We start from the raw sequence: 17,050 nt of genomic DNA on the forward strand, positions 1-17,050 counted from the left end.
TTTAGCCTGGAGAAGGAAAGGAAGAGGCATTTTAGTAAAAGTTTTCAATTGAATGAATGTACATTGTAGAGGATGGTGTTTGACGGTCTAGCAAACCCACAGACAGAAAGAGAGAGGAAAAAAAGGATGATTAAGCGGGACTAATGATTTGTCTGTGGGTGCGTGTGCAGGGAAGGGTGGGGTAGACGTACAGATGGGAGTGGTGAGGGGAGTGGAAAGTAGGTACGTACAATTGTGGATAATTTAAAATGACTCCTGAGACCTTTGAAAGTGGTGAGTGGTAAATCCAGGCCTCATTCTGACAGGTAGCAGATTAGATAAGGTTTCAGTGGATGGGTCTCAAGGAGAATCTTTCTCTCTCAACTTGTTAATTTTTTTGTTTCAAAACTTACTTGAATCAATAACAACAATAGCAAAAAAAGAACAAACAAAAATGGGCAAAGGACCTGAACAGACATTTTACCAAAAAAGATATACAAATGGCCAATAAGCACATGAAAAATGCTTAACATCACTAATCATTAGGGAATTACAAATCAAAACTACAATGAGATATTACCTCATACCCAGTAAGATGGCTACTATCAAATATCAAGAAAATATCAAGTATTAGTGAGGATGTGCAGAAATTGGAACCGTCGTGCATCGTGGGTGGGAATATAAAATGATTCAGGTGCTGTGGAAAACAGTATGATGATTCTTCAAAATATTAAACATAGAATTACCGCATGATCTGGCAATTCCATTTCTGAGTATACACCCAAAATAAGGGAAGGCAGGGACTCAAACCGATACTTGTACATTCATGTTCATAGCAGCATTATTTACAGCAGCTAAAACATGGAAGCAATCCAAGTGCCCACTGAAAGATGAACAGATAAGCAAAATATGGTATATACACACAATAGAATATTATCAGCCTTCAAAAGGAAGGAAATTTTAACATATGATACAACATGGATGAAACAAGGACATTATGCCAAATTAAATAAACTACTCACAAAAAGGCAAATATTGTATAATTCCACTTATATGAGGTATCTAGAGTGGTCAGATTCATATAGAGAGACAGTGGTTGCCAGAGGCTGGGTACAGAATGTCACTGAATTGTTCACTTAAAAATGATTAAAATGGTAAATTTTATGTTATGTATATTTTACCACAATAAAAAAAAAATTGGGGGAAAAAACTTACTGGAAAGATATTGAAAACTACCAATACATAATCACACACACGAACCACATAAAGATATAAAAATTCCTTTCCCTACTTTTTTCATCCTACTCAACCCCTAGAGTTATAACCATATTAATAATTTGGTGGGTATTCTTTCCATTTCCCCCTTAAGTTTATATATTTAGGTCTATAACTATAGTATATGCCTAAACACACATAAACCATATACACATATTTAAACATAGACTTGTGTTTAGAGACTATATGATTGTATGCTGGTACTCTAGAGCCAGAGTGTCTAGTTTCCATTCCAGGCTATAGTCATTTACTAGATGTTTAATCTCTCTATGCCTGGACTTCCTTATCTTTGAAATAAGATCATAACAGCACCTAATTTCATAAGGTTGTTGCGAGGATTAAATGGGATAACATGTGAAAAGTCCTTAGAATACCTTTTGACACATTGTCAACACAATTAAATATTAGCTATTATTATGATGATACATTTTTGTCTGCAACTTAATTTTTATTTAATATATAGTGGAATGTAGGCAAACCTAGCTATTTTCAATGATTCTATTCTGTAGTATGAATATACCATTATTTATCCAACCATTTCTCAATTGATAAACATTTGTATTTTTTTTTTGTAGTTTTTGCTATTACTAATAATGCTGCAACAAGCATCCTTCTATTGATGTCTTTATATATTTGCATTTACTTCTTAGAATCTCTTCTTAAAGTAGAGTGACTGGTTCAAGTTAGATACAATTCCCATGGCAGGGGATATGCTGTTAAACTCACTGGGAAGTCTGATGAGGCTTAATTGCTCATGGTGTTATTACTTAATTGCTGTCCATGGAAAATGTGCCATTTTGCCCTTATACCAGCAATGTATGAGAGTGCCTGTTTCCCCACAGCTTCACTAACAGAGTGTGTTGTCAACAGTTTGGACTTCCTGCTAATCCAGAGGGGAAAAAAGTGTAGTTTTAATTTGCATTTCTCTTATTTTGACTGGGGTTGAACATCTTTTCATATGTTAAAAGACCAGTTTTATTTCTTTGGCCAACTCTGAGTTCTGGTTCTTTTTATAAATTAATATATGAGATTTAAGGTTTCAAAATGAGTCTTGAATATCAATCAGTCTAGAATGTAAACTCTGTGAAAATCAGGGCTTTCTGTCTGTTTTATTTGCTGCTGTATCCCAGGTGTCGGGGGGAGGGGTAGGTACCTGACACATGGCAGATGCTCAAGAACTATTTGCTGAATGAATGACTGGTTGTTGCTAGTCAGTGAGTTGTTGCTAGTCATTGGCTTTAGACAAATAAATAAAAGTAATTTCGAGCTCTCCCAAGCTGAGGCTCATGTTTTTGGTTTTGTTTTTTAATTGTAGTAAAATACACAAAACATAAAATTTACTGTCTTAACCATTTTTAAGTGTACAGGTAAGTGACATTAAATGTTCACATTGTAGTGCTATCATCACTACCATCTATCCACAGAACTCTTTTTATGTTGCAAAACTTAAACTCTGTACCTATTAAACAATAACTCCCATTTCCTTCTCCTCCCAGCCCCAGGCAACCACCACTCTACTATATGTCTCTATGAATCTGACTACTCTAGAAACCTTATATACGTGGAATCATATAACATTTGTTCTTTTGTGACAAGTTTATTTAACTTTGCATAACATCTTCAAGGCTTATACATGTTGTAGCATATGTCAGAATTTTCTTTCTTTTTAAGGCTGAATAACATTCTATTATATGTACACACCACATTTTGCTTATCCATTTACCCATCAATGAACACACTTGGGTTACTTCCATGTTTAAACTATTGTGAACTTGGTTGTATAAATATCTGTTTGAGTTCTCGCTTTCACTTATTTTGGGTATATATCCAGAAGTAGAATTGCTGGATCATATGGTAATTCTATGTTTAGTTTTTTGAGGAATTGTCATACATTTTGCACAGTGGCTGTACCACTTTACATTCCCACCAACAATGCACATGGGTTTCAATTTCTCCACATTCTCATCAACACTTGCTATTTTCTTTTTTAAAAATTTTATAATAGCCATCCTAATGGGTATGAAGTTGCATCTCATTTTGATTTTTATTTGCATTTCTCTAATGACTAGTTACATTGAGCATCTTTTCATGGCTTATTGGCTATTTGTATAATGCCTTTGGAGAAAGGTTTATTTAAGCCTTTTGCCCCCCAACTTTTTTTTGGTTGTTGAGTTGTAAGAATTCTTTATATATTCTGTATATCAATCTCATATCAATCTCAGATATATGATTTCTAAATATTTTTTCCAATTCTCTAGGTTGCCTTTTTACTCTGTTAATAGTGTTTGCTACACAAAAGTTTTAAATTTTGATGAAATCCAACTTATCCATTTTTTATTTTGTTGCTGGTACTTTTGGTGTCATACCCAAGAAATCTTGTCAAATCCAATGTCATGAAGCTTTCCTCTTATGTTTTCTTCTAACTTGTAAATGGCACTTTTTTCCTCTCTAGGTTCAACCTATAAAGATGTCAAAATAGTGGTAGATATCTCCTTTTCCGGGCACTCTTAATATATGATCTGATCTTTTCTAGGCATTGCTAAAGAGTCAGGGCTCTGGTGATTGCATGCATCAAACCGATTGATCAGAGCACTTGGAACATAGATCTTAGGGCCTTTCATGCTTTTCAACTAGGTTCAGTTGTTTCTTAGTGATCAGAACTGATTGCTGATTGTTCCCTGCCATGAATGTTATATATATTTTTTTGGGTTTGGAGTTGTTCTGAAAGTGGAAGTTTCTAAATACACTATGGGATAACTGAGTTTTACTGTTCATATCCTAGCTTGCTAAGAAATGAAAGAAGAACTAAAATTCTGAGTTTTCTCTCATTCTGGTTTTTTTTTTTTTCTGGAATCTTCACTATTATCTCTGAAGACATACCTAGACTCCAGAGACATAATAATCTATAATAACCCTCTTTGTTTTCTAGACTGAGAATTAAGGAAAAATATCCTTTAAAATTTCTCTATAGTGCAATCAAAACATGTTGAAATTATTCAAAATAAACTTCACTCAAAAACTTAAGGAAAAAAACGTCGCTAACATATATACAGTAATACTTTGGACTTTGTTAAGATGCTGCAGGGTGGACTGTGGAGTTAGACAACGTCACCCCCTAGAGGTCATTGCTATGCTGTGCACCAACCTACTCACCAATTGTCTTAGACCATTCAGGTACTTTTCAATATGGAGTGTTCCAAAACTGTAAAGTAGGAGTCCAGCCATATAAATGATGTACATGGAGCCCTGTGGGAAAGTATTTGACTTGGATATGTAAGATCCAGATGTATACAGAGTATCCTTCTTAAAGAGAGCTTGAGCTTCCTAGATGGGGCTAGACTGGAGAAAGCCAATAGGGTTCCTAAGATAGCATTGCCAAGAGGAAAAAAGTATCAGCCTGAATATCAGGGTCTTGAATCTACATGGAGCAGAGATTGAGAGAACAGTGTGACACTGCGCCTGGTCTACTCTATCCAACCTCCCCCAAGGAACATGTGTGCTCTAGAATGGGGAGGGCTGTGTATGAAGGAGGAGAAGCAGGTTGGATGACCAGCTGCTCAGGACTATACCAGTTTGAGCACTGACTGAAATGGTTAGTCACTGTACAAGCAGATCACTAAGAGCCAAGAGTTCAGTTGTAGGAGCTCTCTCCTAAAGAACCAACCAGCAGAAATAACCAGAGCTTCACCAATGCCTGGAGAGGAAGATCCTGAGTCTGGTAGGTCAGAGGATGTTGGCAACACTGTGGTGCTTGTAGTGGAAGAACTGCAAAATACCACAGACAAAAAAATAAAAAAAGTTAAAAAAAGTTAAAAACAACCAGAGAGAAAGTATATACATATTTCTTAAAGGGGAATAAAAATTAAATGGACTTCACTAGAGCAAAAAGGGAAGCCAGAAGAGAATGGCGTAACTTCTTCAAATAGTTAAGAGAAAATATTATTAACCTAGAATTGTCTTCTCAGAGAAACTATCTTTAAAGTACATGGATAAAGTAAATAAATTTTCAGATTAAAAAATACTAAGAAAATTGGTCACCAGAAAACTCTTACAAATGAGACTTCTAAAGATATACTGTCCAGTACCCACTAACTACATATGACCATTAAAATTAAAATTATATATAATTAAAAATTCAGTAATTTAGTCATATTCACCACATTTCAAGTGGTTCATAAGCACACGTGGCTAGTGACTAGATATAGAATATTGCCACCATTTTGAATAGCATATTGAACAGCACTATCAAAAGAGATACCTCAAGCAGAGGAGAAAATTCCAGAACAAAAATCTGAGGTGCAAAGTGGAAGGTCTAGTAAAAAAAATTGTAAATGTGTAAGCCTAAACAAATACTGATGATATATAATAAATCAATGTCTAAATTGGGGGGTTGAAGAAAGTACTAAATTACTTAGATATGTAAGCCAGAAAGGAAATGATTAGAATGAAAACATTCCAAAATCTTTTTAGTATTCATGAAAAGACTGAACCAAAAAATAAAATTCAACAATATACTATTTACAAGAAATGCACCTAAAACATAAGGACTCAGAAAAACTGAAAGAAAAAAAGATGTATCAGGCAAATGCTGTCCCAGACAAATCTGCTGGTAAGCTTTGCTAAAAATTGAAATGGTCTCTTTCTAATGATAAAGCTTTAATTTACCAGGAAGATAAAATTTCAAATTCTGTGCACCTAAAAATGAAGCTTCAAAACATTTGAAGTAAAAATTGACAAAACTATAAGAAACAATTGATAAATCCACTATCATAGCAAGATATTTCAAATATATTTCTCTCGGTATTTGATAGATCAGATAAATTAAGAATATAGAAGACAAATATTACAACCATATTGATCTAATGGATTTATATAGAACACTGCACCCAATAATTGGATAGTATACATTATTTCCAAATGCCTGTGCAACGTTTGTGAATATTAACTATACAAAACACAAATCAACAGATTTTAAAGAATTTGTATTATATAGGCCCTTTCCTTGAAAAGTAGGGTCCACAGAGCAGCAGCATCACTTGAAAGCCTGTTAGAAATGTAGAAGCTCAGACCCCGCTCCAGACTGCCTGAGCCAGAGTCTGCATTTTGACAAGAGGCCTAGGGAATTCATGTGCACATTAAAGTTTGATAGGCATTAACTCAAAACATGTTTTCTAACTTCGGCGTGATTAAGTTGGGAATCAATAACAAAAATAATTTTAAAAACCCATACATTTGGAAATTAAAAACACTTCTTTAAAAAAATATTTCTTAATTTTTCAATTATAGTGCCATACAATTTTATATTAGTTTCCAGTGTACACCATAGTGATTAGACATTTGTATAACTTATGAAGTAATCATCCTGCTAAACCTAGTGCCCATCTGACACCATACATAGTTATTAACAACATTATTGATTATATTCCCTATGCTCTATTTTACATCCTCTTGACTATTTTGAAACTGCCAATTTGTACTTCTTAATCCCTTTCGCCTTTTCACCCATCTTCCCCAACCACTTCCCATCTTGAAATTATCAGTTTGTTCTTTGTATCTATAAGCTTGTTTCTGTTTTGTTTGTTTATTTTGTCTTTTAGATTCCACATATAAGTGAAATCATGTGGTATTTGTCTTTCTCTACCCAACTTATTTCAGTTAGCATAATGCCCTCTAGGTCCATCCATGTTGTTGTAAATGGCAAGTTTTTTTTTATAGCTGAGTAATATTTCTTTGTGTATATGTTCCACACCTTCTTTATTCATTCATCTATCAACGGACAAGTGAAAAATGTTAGCTCAGTGATGGACATTTCATAGGTACTGAATAAATGTTCTCCTTCCTCATTTCAGCATTATTCTCAAGCACTAACATATTCTGGCCATTAACATTCCTATACTATTCTTGCAAGTTCATGCTGCTCCTTCGTATTTGTCCTTGTTTCTGAGTCCTTTCTCTCTTTCACATAAACCCAGGGTTATCTAATCTATAAAGCTCTGGAGACGGTGCAAAGAGCCTGAGAGACTTCTAGTGGCCTATCAAATATTTGAGATTCAGGAAAAAGTTATTGGCACTAAAATATAAAAAGAAAAAGAAAAAATCAAAATTAATAAGTATTTAATTGAAAGTCAAAAAATCTGAACACTGTCAGGTAGCCAATTCAATTCTTACATTGTTATAAATATGTCCCCAAGTCTTAATCCACAATTCTGGAATTTAGAAAGTTCTGAAAATAGAAAAAATTTTGGTTGGTTTGGGGTGAACTGATTTAGCAGCACAAACTAACCTAAAGTAACATGAAGCTATTTATGATCTGTATTTATTCCTCATAGTGTGATTATTCATTCAGTATATATGTTTTTATTCTGCAGAAATATAAATGTGTTTGATTATGGGTACTGTCTCAAACCCCTGTAGAAGTATTGTGTAAATATGGTATATGTAACTTACATACATAAAAAGATGCCCAATGTTATTAGTCATCAGGGATATGCAAATTAAGACCATTTTATACCCACTAGAACGGTTACAATAAATGAGACAGACAATAACCAATGTGTGCAAGGATATGGAGAAGTTGGAAACCTCGTACTGGTGAGATTGTAAAGTGGTGAAACCACTTTGAAAAACAGTTTGGAAGTTCCTCGAAAAGTTAAGCAAAAATCCACAATACAATCCAGCAATTCTACTTTTAGTTAACTGTCCACAGAGATTAAAACATATATCCACAGAAAGACTTGCACATGGGTATTCATAGCAACATTATTTATAATAGCCCAAATCTGAAAGCAACCTAAATGTCCATCAACTGGTGAATGACTAGACAAAATGTAATATATTCATACAATGGAATACTATTCACCAATTAAAAGAAATGAACTACTGACACATAGTACATCATGGATGAACTTCAAAAACACTATATCGTTCTATTTATATGCAATGTTCAGATAAGATAAATCCATAAAGACAGAAAATAGATTAGTAATTTTTTGGATCTGAATATGGAACTTGGAACAATTGTAAATGGCAAGAGGGATTTCTTTGTTGGGGGGAATGAAAATGTTCTAAAACTGATTTATGGTAATGGTTGCATCGCAGTAAATGGTTACTAAAAATCACTGAATTATACACTTGAAATAGGCAAATTTTATGATATATAAAATATATCTCGGTAAAGTTTTTTTAAGTGCCTTTTTGTATAAGAGATAAAAGCAATTAAAGTTATAAGAAAGAGAAGAAAAGGTCTTCCTGGTATGTTTTTCTTAATCTGTCTAAACCTTAGTTTCCCAGTCTGCAAAATGTTCTCAATAATAGTACCTACTTCTCAAGGTTACTGTGAATATTAAATGAGATAAGCTTGTGAAGCATTTAGCACAATGCCTGGCACAAAGTAGGTAATGAATAAATACTAGTTGTAGAAAAAAAATTTGTGTTTCAATGGAAAATAATAATCAGCTATAGCATACCCTTCAGGGCTATCAGATTCCAGCACTGTTTCTTGTCCTTTAGCTATTTTGCAACTCTTAGGAAGTTGTAGATAACAGATAAATATGTGAATTTTTTCCTGTGGAGGTAAAGATATAATTAATTTCCTCCCACCCTGTGGAAAAATCAATTTTGTCTCTATTTGAAATTCATCTAAATGTTCGTTTACTGCTTATAAATTTATGCTCTTTCGATTTTTCCCTTGGACCAGTTACAACATATGCTTGGTTCCCTAATACCATATGAGGAAAATAAAAACCTTAACATGTTCACTTTTATATCTGTATGAGAGTCATGATTTTATTTTTCCTAAAATTATCTTTTAATAGTTTTGGAAGTTCCACCAAGATGCCTAACAACTTCACCTGACAGAACCAGGTAACCTTTGTTTACCTCATGGGCTGCATAAACCTAGGCACATCTTTTCTTGGTTCCCAGAGGGGAATCCAAAGAGGCAATAAACTTTGCTGACTTTATTTTTCCAATTTTAATTTTGCTTTCTACTCAACTTGTTTGTGATTTGTTTTACCAGATAAGTTATTCCTCATTGGAAATTTGGTTTTATGGTCTGACCGTTTGATAATTTCTGTAAATGGATTGATAGTTTATAGATACTTTGTCCCTGCTAGATGGAAAATGAGAGAGATTCTGGTTTGTTAGTCTCTTCTGTCTGTGTATGTCTATTTTCAGTTCAAATCAGTGAAAAATTCATATCCACTGGGGATAGAACAGCTCTTTCGTGTGGACCACTGAGTTTTGTAATTCTCTGGACTCAACCTATAACTAAAATTTTATAATTTAAGCTCTAAGTTCTTTCCATCTGTGTTTGTTTGTCTGTCTTTACATCTATAATTCAGAAAGACTTTTACCTCTTCTGGTGTGAAAGTGAAATATATTCTACTTCCAGATGACATTAATAAATTCAATCATAAATTCTCTTTAAGGAGCTGTGTTCTGATTGGCTTATAGAAATAAATAAGTAATTATATGAAATGAATATTTCTCAACATTTCAGGAATAAGGAAATTGAACTTCTAATACTTTCCACATACGTGATTTAAAAAGTATTCTTATAGAAACTAATACAGTGGCTCCATAGTGTAGTGATTAGTAAGTCTGCTTTACACGCAGAAGGTCCTTGTTTCCTGCCCCAGGTGGAGTCACAGGCCGGGCCCTGGGTACACCGCCCAGGGTGCACACTGGCTCAGTGCTGGGGAGGAGACGCCCTGCCTTCAGAGATCCAGTTCTTAAGGGGAGATGGCAACAACCGTAGGTCAGAAGTGGAAGAGGTGGGAGAGATTAAAGAGGGGGGAAAAAAATAGAAACTGATACTGAATTGTTTTAAGAATTCAAGTTCATGTGACTTAGGCAAATTTTTTGCAAACGAGACTGGTTTAACTAATCTGGTTTAATAAAAAGTTAAAAAGTGCTATTTTCTTTGATTTGTCAGTATTAAGTATACTACAAGCTCATATTTGTATTCTACTTGAGTATGTCCTTCCAAATCCGTGCAGATTTACTGATTAAATAAGCTAGTATTCTATTTAATTTTTAAGATTATGAAAAAATATAGATTTGTGTTTAACCAAACTGATTAATTATTCTGACAGTAATTATTTTATTATTTTATGTTATCGAAAATTTAATTTCAAATGTGTTTTGTAGTATGTCTGCTTGAAGACGATTTCTAAAAAGTTTAGGTAACCTAAAACTCTACATTGAGACTAAATTGCATTAATGAATATTTATTGGATGTTTAGCTCATTTCTAAATTAAAACACTTGTTATTAAACATTTAAGTTTATATATTTTTGCTTTTTTTTCATTTTGTAATAACAGCTAACATTTACTTAGTGCGTGGTTCCACAACATTTGTAAGAATTAATCCTCAAATTAACCTTATAAAGCTAGAACTGTTAGTCTCCCTACTCTTTAGATGAGGAAACAGAGGCTAAGGGATGCTAAGAAATTTGTCAAGGTCACAGAGCTAGTAAGAAGCAGAGCTGGAAGGCGAACCCAGGTCGTCTGGCTCCAGAAAAGGTGATCTTAATGCTAAAATTATATTTTCTCTTTTGGGGCAGTATTACTACTGTTAGGCTCTGTAACCCCTTGTAAGCTCCTCCCCTGGTCTGCTAAGCCAGAGAGGAAGGAAGGAAGAAAAAGCAAAAGTAAGTCTAGAAGTTCTGCGTGTGTCCTCTTTCCTTTGAGCCAGAACTGAACCATGGGGTGTTCGCCTCCAGGAGAGGGCAGCAGAGCTCTTAGTCATGTAGTTGGAGCCTTTGGTCATAATTTCAGTCATTATTTCTTTTTAATATAACTATGATTACATTTTTCTTTTAAAATTTGAACCTAGCATCTTCCACGTTTCGACTTGGAATTCATATCACTGATCTGTTGTTTAACGGAAGTTTAATTAACATACAGATATAGTTAAACTGTAGTTTAATTAATATAACTCATAAACAGGTGTTTAGGAGTTACACAAGACTTACTGAATCTCTTTACATGATATTCTTGATATGTTCCTGGTATAGTCTTATAACAAGCTTAGTTATATTCATGATATATAAAGTCAGGATGATTGTATGTTATGTCTCAATATTTTTTCTTTGTAAAGCTTATGTTCATCTGTTTTTATAAATTAGATGTGTCTTCTTGAAAATAGTTAATCATAATGCTTATAATTATTTTGTTCAAAACTTTTTTAGGGGTTGACTTCATCATCTCACTTTGCATGCCACAGAAACAACCAAATCTCCTTGTTATCTTCATAGTTTTGTAATAGATTTTTATCAGATCTTTCACTTTTGAAAATTATCAGTAAGAAGCTAGTAAAGTGAACTACAGCCATTTAAAATATTTCATCATCTCCAGATAGTTTTTTCTTGAAAATCTGACAATCAACTGCAGGCCAGAGTGCTTTGTCTTCAACAAAAGAATGTCTCAAAATTCTGTGGAAAAGAACTATGCCAAATACTTCATGGTGTAGGCTTCTGATGGCATCATTTAAACAACTTTGAACCCATACTAGTGGAATGAGTCAGGATTTCTAGAACTTTTGTTGAGAAGCCAATGGGTTTATGAAACTGCTAGCCCAAGACCCAGTGGAATAAGAATTAATTACATAAGACTGAATGAACCAATAAGGGATGATTACGGTTTTTGTTTGAACTATTGTTGATGTTTTTGTAATATTCTATTTTCTGGATATTTAACAAAGCCCTTTTATCTTTCCTCTTAAGCTATCCATAACTCATAACAACTTATGAGTTATATTACAACTGCTTTTTTTAAGACTCTGCTTTTATAAACTGAAATGAAACATTTGTAAGTGATACCATTCTCCTTGCCTGATCCCTCCAAAATTTGGAAACTCTTACCGAATGGTCTTAATTTCATGACAATATAATTATAATGTTTTCATAACAATATAGTTATTGGGATAGATTTAATAAGAGTCTGCCTTCCCTTGAACCAGGGCATAGTAGGAAACATTGGTTATGCAAGCAAGGCATTGCCTGGAATGTTATAGTTAAGAATGTCACTCATTTAATCAAATATGGTCAGACACTTCTATGGAACTAAGGTCAAATTTGTGGAGCCAATGCTTACAAATTCTTCCAAGAAAATTGGCTGGTATCCCGCTTATAGAGTTTCCACCTTCTAGGTGGGTAAGATCCCTTTCTGCCAGACCCAGGAAGTGTAGGATATTTGGGGGGACTTGAAGAAGAGAGGAATTCACCCAATGGGTCCGACAGGTGAACCCTGGTGGTGAGTTCTTGGTGTGGCTACCTAGCCTCAAGAAGATTTTAAAAGTCAAATTTGAGTTTTTGAAAACTTTTAGCAAAGCAAACTTAAGAAGGCTTAAATGGCAAATTACCACTCTTGTTGCACCAATGTAAATAGTGAAGCTTAATGTTATGAGACCAGCCTCATTTCATAATGAAGAATAATCTTCCTTTGAGATTATTTTTGATCAAAAGGGAGAAGATTATAGAAAAAATATTTGTACTTCAATGAGATACTATGCATTGTCTATAGAAACTTTTCTCAGTTGTCTGCTTCTAGCCCTGTTCTTTGTCTTTGAACTATGTTGCAGCTCTTTTAAAACTGCAGGTAACTGATAGATAATGTCAAAGACAAAGATCAAACTATTAAGAAGGTTAATTTTATTCAGCCTATTGCAATAGGAACATCACCCAACTCCGTAGTTCAGAGAACCTTGGCAGGGTGGTTTTGCCTTAGACTTTTTTTTCTGAAGTGAGAAGTAGACAAGTTATAGGAGACTTTTTTTTCTGAAGTGAGAAGTAGACAAGTTATTTACAGTTGGGATTGTTTTGTAATAGGGGTGATCTCAGTCAGTTGAATGGGAAATTTTTACCTCCGTGTCCAGACAGTTTTAGAGGGTAAAAAATTTTAATCTCAGTTAATAGTTCATGTGACAAAGAACCAGGAGTTAGAGGATCTACGTCTAGTCTTGTCAGCAGATTCAGAAATTAGGGGAAAAGTTAGTGTTAGGCTTTGTTATAGGTAAACAAGGAAGGCATTTGTTGAGTCCTATGGAAGTCATGAGAAAGAGTGGATGGTAGGTCTTATCTAAGTCATATGGGAAAAGGCAGTTCTTTGCAGTCAGCCATTTCCTGGAACACAAAAGGATGAGGATTTCAAAAAGCAAAAGACTGAGGAGATTTCTTATTCATCGCTATTTTTTGGGAATACAGGGCTTAGATAAAAGTTCAATATCTTCAGTATCCAAACTCTATCTTGTCCTGTAGAGTTCAGTAGACTTTCTTCCTCCTGTGGAAAAATTGCCTCTCTTTACAATTCAATACATTCAATACGATTCCATATAAATTTGTGGGTTTTTTTTTTTACTTATCCTTTGAACCAGTTTTAACAGCTGCCTGGTTCTGTCATATCCTATGACTTCAATCAATTCTTTAATATATATTTGTTTTTATATTTGTATGAGAGTCATGATTTTGCTTTTTTTCTGAAAATTATCTTTAAGCAGTATACTCCATAGAGCTTATTCAGATTTCAGCAGTTATACATGCATTCATTTGTATATGTGTGAACAAGCCAGTTTCTGAGGGTCCCAGTGAAAGGCAAGGAAATCATGAAGCTCTGCAAAGTCCAAATGCTGATGGTGGCCCCAGTGAAAGCTAACACCTTGAGTTTAAGAGTTATCAAATAGAATGAGATGGGAGAGTCCTTTGACAGAGATAATTCTGGATTCATAGTCCAATGCCTAGTTTTTCATATTCAAGAATTATTATTTCTGCATTCTTTGGCAATGACCTAGATGTGTTAAAACATAAGATTAAGAGTTAGACAAAATTGGGTTCAAAATAGTTCTACCATTTACTTGCTGTTTGATTCTCTTGAAGAATCTTCTTTCTACTTTGATGTTCTTATCTGTTAACTGGGAATAATGTTAATATCCACTTCATAGAACTGTTGTGAGGATCAAATGAGATAATGAATTTAACAGGCTTGGCATATAGGAGGTACTCAGTAAATGATGGCTATTTTTATTAAAATAACTTCTACGTCCAAGCCAAGGAAGGACCTAAACTTTTTAGGAAAACTGTAGAAGTCATCATGTCTCCATTTAACTGCAGACCCATTAATAGTTAAACAAGCAGAGTTCTTGCTCAACAAGGACAAATAGAATAATAGTTCACCAACTCATCCACTTCAATAGTAGATCAATGATGAAAATTACAGGTACATGTTAGTTGATGTGTTCTTTGTTTCCTTTGCAATGTTCATATTTATTTTCATGTAACTTTGTTTTATGATAAAGGCAACTCACTAAGTCTATGAATGCAATTTTATTTACAGGTTTTTATAAGGCTGTTCCTATAATTGACTTTAAAAATCAGAAAAAAAGTCTGGCAATGTGTCCAAATTTTCATCAGGAAAACATGGATAATGTAGGTACACTATACATAGTATGCTCTTTTGCACATCCTAAGGTTCTAAGGTCATAAACGATCCCAGAGGGTCCTGAGCAGGGTTCCCACCTGAGGATGGTGAGGGCCTCCCGAAGGGCTAACAAATCCAAGTCCTTTCTTCAGGATTTCCTTTCAGTTTTACTTGTCACTAAGGACATGCTAATTCAAGATTGCTAAAATAAGGCATTTGTAAGCTAAAATTTGCATGTTACCTGAACATCCTCAGTATTCCAATCTGGCATTCTACTAAGACCCCAGAGCCTCTGGGAAAGTCACAACGCTCCTGTTTGCAGGCAGACATGGGGACTACTGGAATTTTCTCAATTTCGAGGGCTTTTATTATCAGTGCATCAGCAGCATTGACCTGAAATGGTCAAGCTACTACTTATGCTTTTTAGTAATAAACTGCTAGCTTTGTTTCATTACCCATCATCTCGTCAATGACACCTGAATTGTTTGACTTCCTCTTCAGGATGTTGTGATACATATTTTCATCAAAAGTAGTTTTGCTTTGTGGTTTGAGTCTCTATTTCTTATTGTTAAAGTGGGTATATATAAATTCCCCCCAAATCTGGTTGTGTAGTGACATGACATGGTAATGTACTTTCAGAGTACAAGCTAAATAACTTGTAATATAATATCAAGATAAGTGTAATAAGAATATTACCTATTTAAAATTTTGGGGCATTATTCTATAACTAAAAAGACACATGCAAACTCATATTCTCTTACGTAGGATATAGTAAGCAAATCCATATGTACTTCTAGCAATGTTTGTTGCAACTTTTAATTTTGTTGTTTTTCAATTCTGTATTATCACCACTTCTTTTTTGAGCGAGACCGTATGCATGGGTTAGTAAAATATATTATGTGATCAAAACTATTTGAAAGATACTATTCTAAACCCTTTAAGTAGATTAGAAATGCTTACCCTCACAATTCTTAAATATTATGTAATAGCAACAAAATAACCAACAGAAGACTCTCCCTCCAATTTCTCGCCTTGCTCATTCAAAGATTCTGGCTACCAGATCTCTTCTATAAATGTAGTACCTATTATGTTTCATCCCAACTTCTCTTATGGGTACACCAATATGGCACCCCAGGGCATATGTCATCCTTATCATTTGTTTCCGGGCTGGCACAAATGTCGCTTTCTTAGAGAGGCCTTCCTAGCATATCTGGTTAATTTGTGGGTCATTCTCAGTCCTATTGCCCTGTTTTATTTTCTTCAGAACAATTATCAGTATATGAAATCATCTTATTTAGGTCACTTTAGAAAATCAGTCTCTTCCTGCCTGTCTTATTCATTACCATTTCCTCAGCACTTAGAAAAAGTGTTTAGTATATATGTAAAAACTTAGTAAAGATTGGATAAGTGAATAAGTGAATGCTTCACTTATTCATTCATTCCATTCTGCTGTTCTTGGGACCAGATGACTGGCATTCTTATTTTTTAAAAATATAAATAACACTATTTATTATTAAATTTATTGGGATGACATTGATTAATAAAATTATATAGATTTCAAGTGTACAATTCAATAATACATCATATGTATATTGCATTGTGTTTACCACCCAAAGTTAAATTTCCTTCCGTCACCATATATTTGACCCCCTTTACCCTTATCTGTCTCCTCCCTCCCCCCTTTCCCTCTGGTCACCACTAATCTGCACTCTCATTTAAGCCCAATGACATGCTGCATGTACATGAGCTCCACCTGTCAGCTGACCAGTAGAGGTTATCAGCTACCCTAGCCCTGTATTTCATCTTCAGTTGCAGAAAGTGAAGCAGGGCTGTTGCTTTTAATTGCACTTCCCCACCCTTCTTCATCCCCATGTGAAATAGTCCAAGGCTCTGGGAACTACTCATCTTAGGTGTAATGTCTGAATCCCCATCTTTTATCAAGGAGCTGTGAACTGGTCTGGCAGTGAGGGTTTTGTATAGTTAGAGATGGCAGAAGCTCTTTCTGAGCTGAAGCTGTACTGATGTTAACATCAAGGAAGCAGGAAGAGCTGACAGGTGAGTGGAGAGCTGAGGTCCATGAGCCCCTCGTGAATCATCAATGGTGGAGGATAAGGGAAGACACTGATAAAAGATGAAAATATGGATCCAGGAATCAGAGAGTCAGGGAAATGGCAGTGGGGAGCAGTGGATGAGAGAATAAGCAAGAGGGAAGTGGTAGACAGAGAGAATTTTTTGTGGGGGGGTTATTTATTTTTTTTATTGTTTAACACCTTTTTTGAGATATAATTTACATACCATAAAATTCACCCATTTAAACCATAAAATTCAAAGGTTTTTAGTATAGTTACAGAGTTATGTAATCATCACCACAGTCCAATTT

The 17,050-nt window shown here is 34.5% G+C and overlaps 1 long non-coding RNA gene across 1 annotated transcript; it reads right to left on the reverse strand.

Annotated features, from left to right (window-relative positions):
- Positions 1-3,225: 3,225 nt before the first annotated feature.
- Positions 3,226-17,020, reverse strand: LOC111733459. The gene is made up of 3 exons (XR_002778003.1): positions 16,939-17,020; positions 4,061-4,067; positions 3,226-3,236 (listed from the first exon to the last, which is right to left on the reverse strand). It is a non-coding gene; the product is annotated as an uncharacterized LOC111733459 (long non-coding RNA).
- Positions 17,021-17,050: the final 30 nt, after the last annotated feature.

The sequence above is a fragment of the Pteropus vampyrus genome, unplaced genomic scaffold (genome assembly GCF_000151845.1).
Source record: "Pteropus vampyrus isolate Shadow unplaced genomic scaffold, Pvam_2.0 Scaffold14, whole genome shotgun sequence".
NCBI classification, from domain to species: Eukaryota; Metazoa; Chordata; class Mammalia; order Chiroptera; family Pteropodidae; genus Pteropus; species Pteropus vampyrus.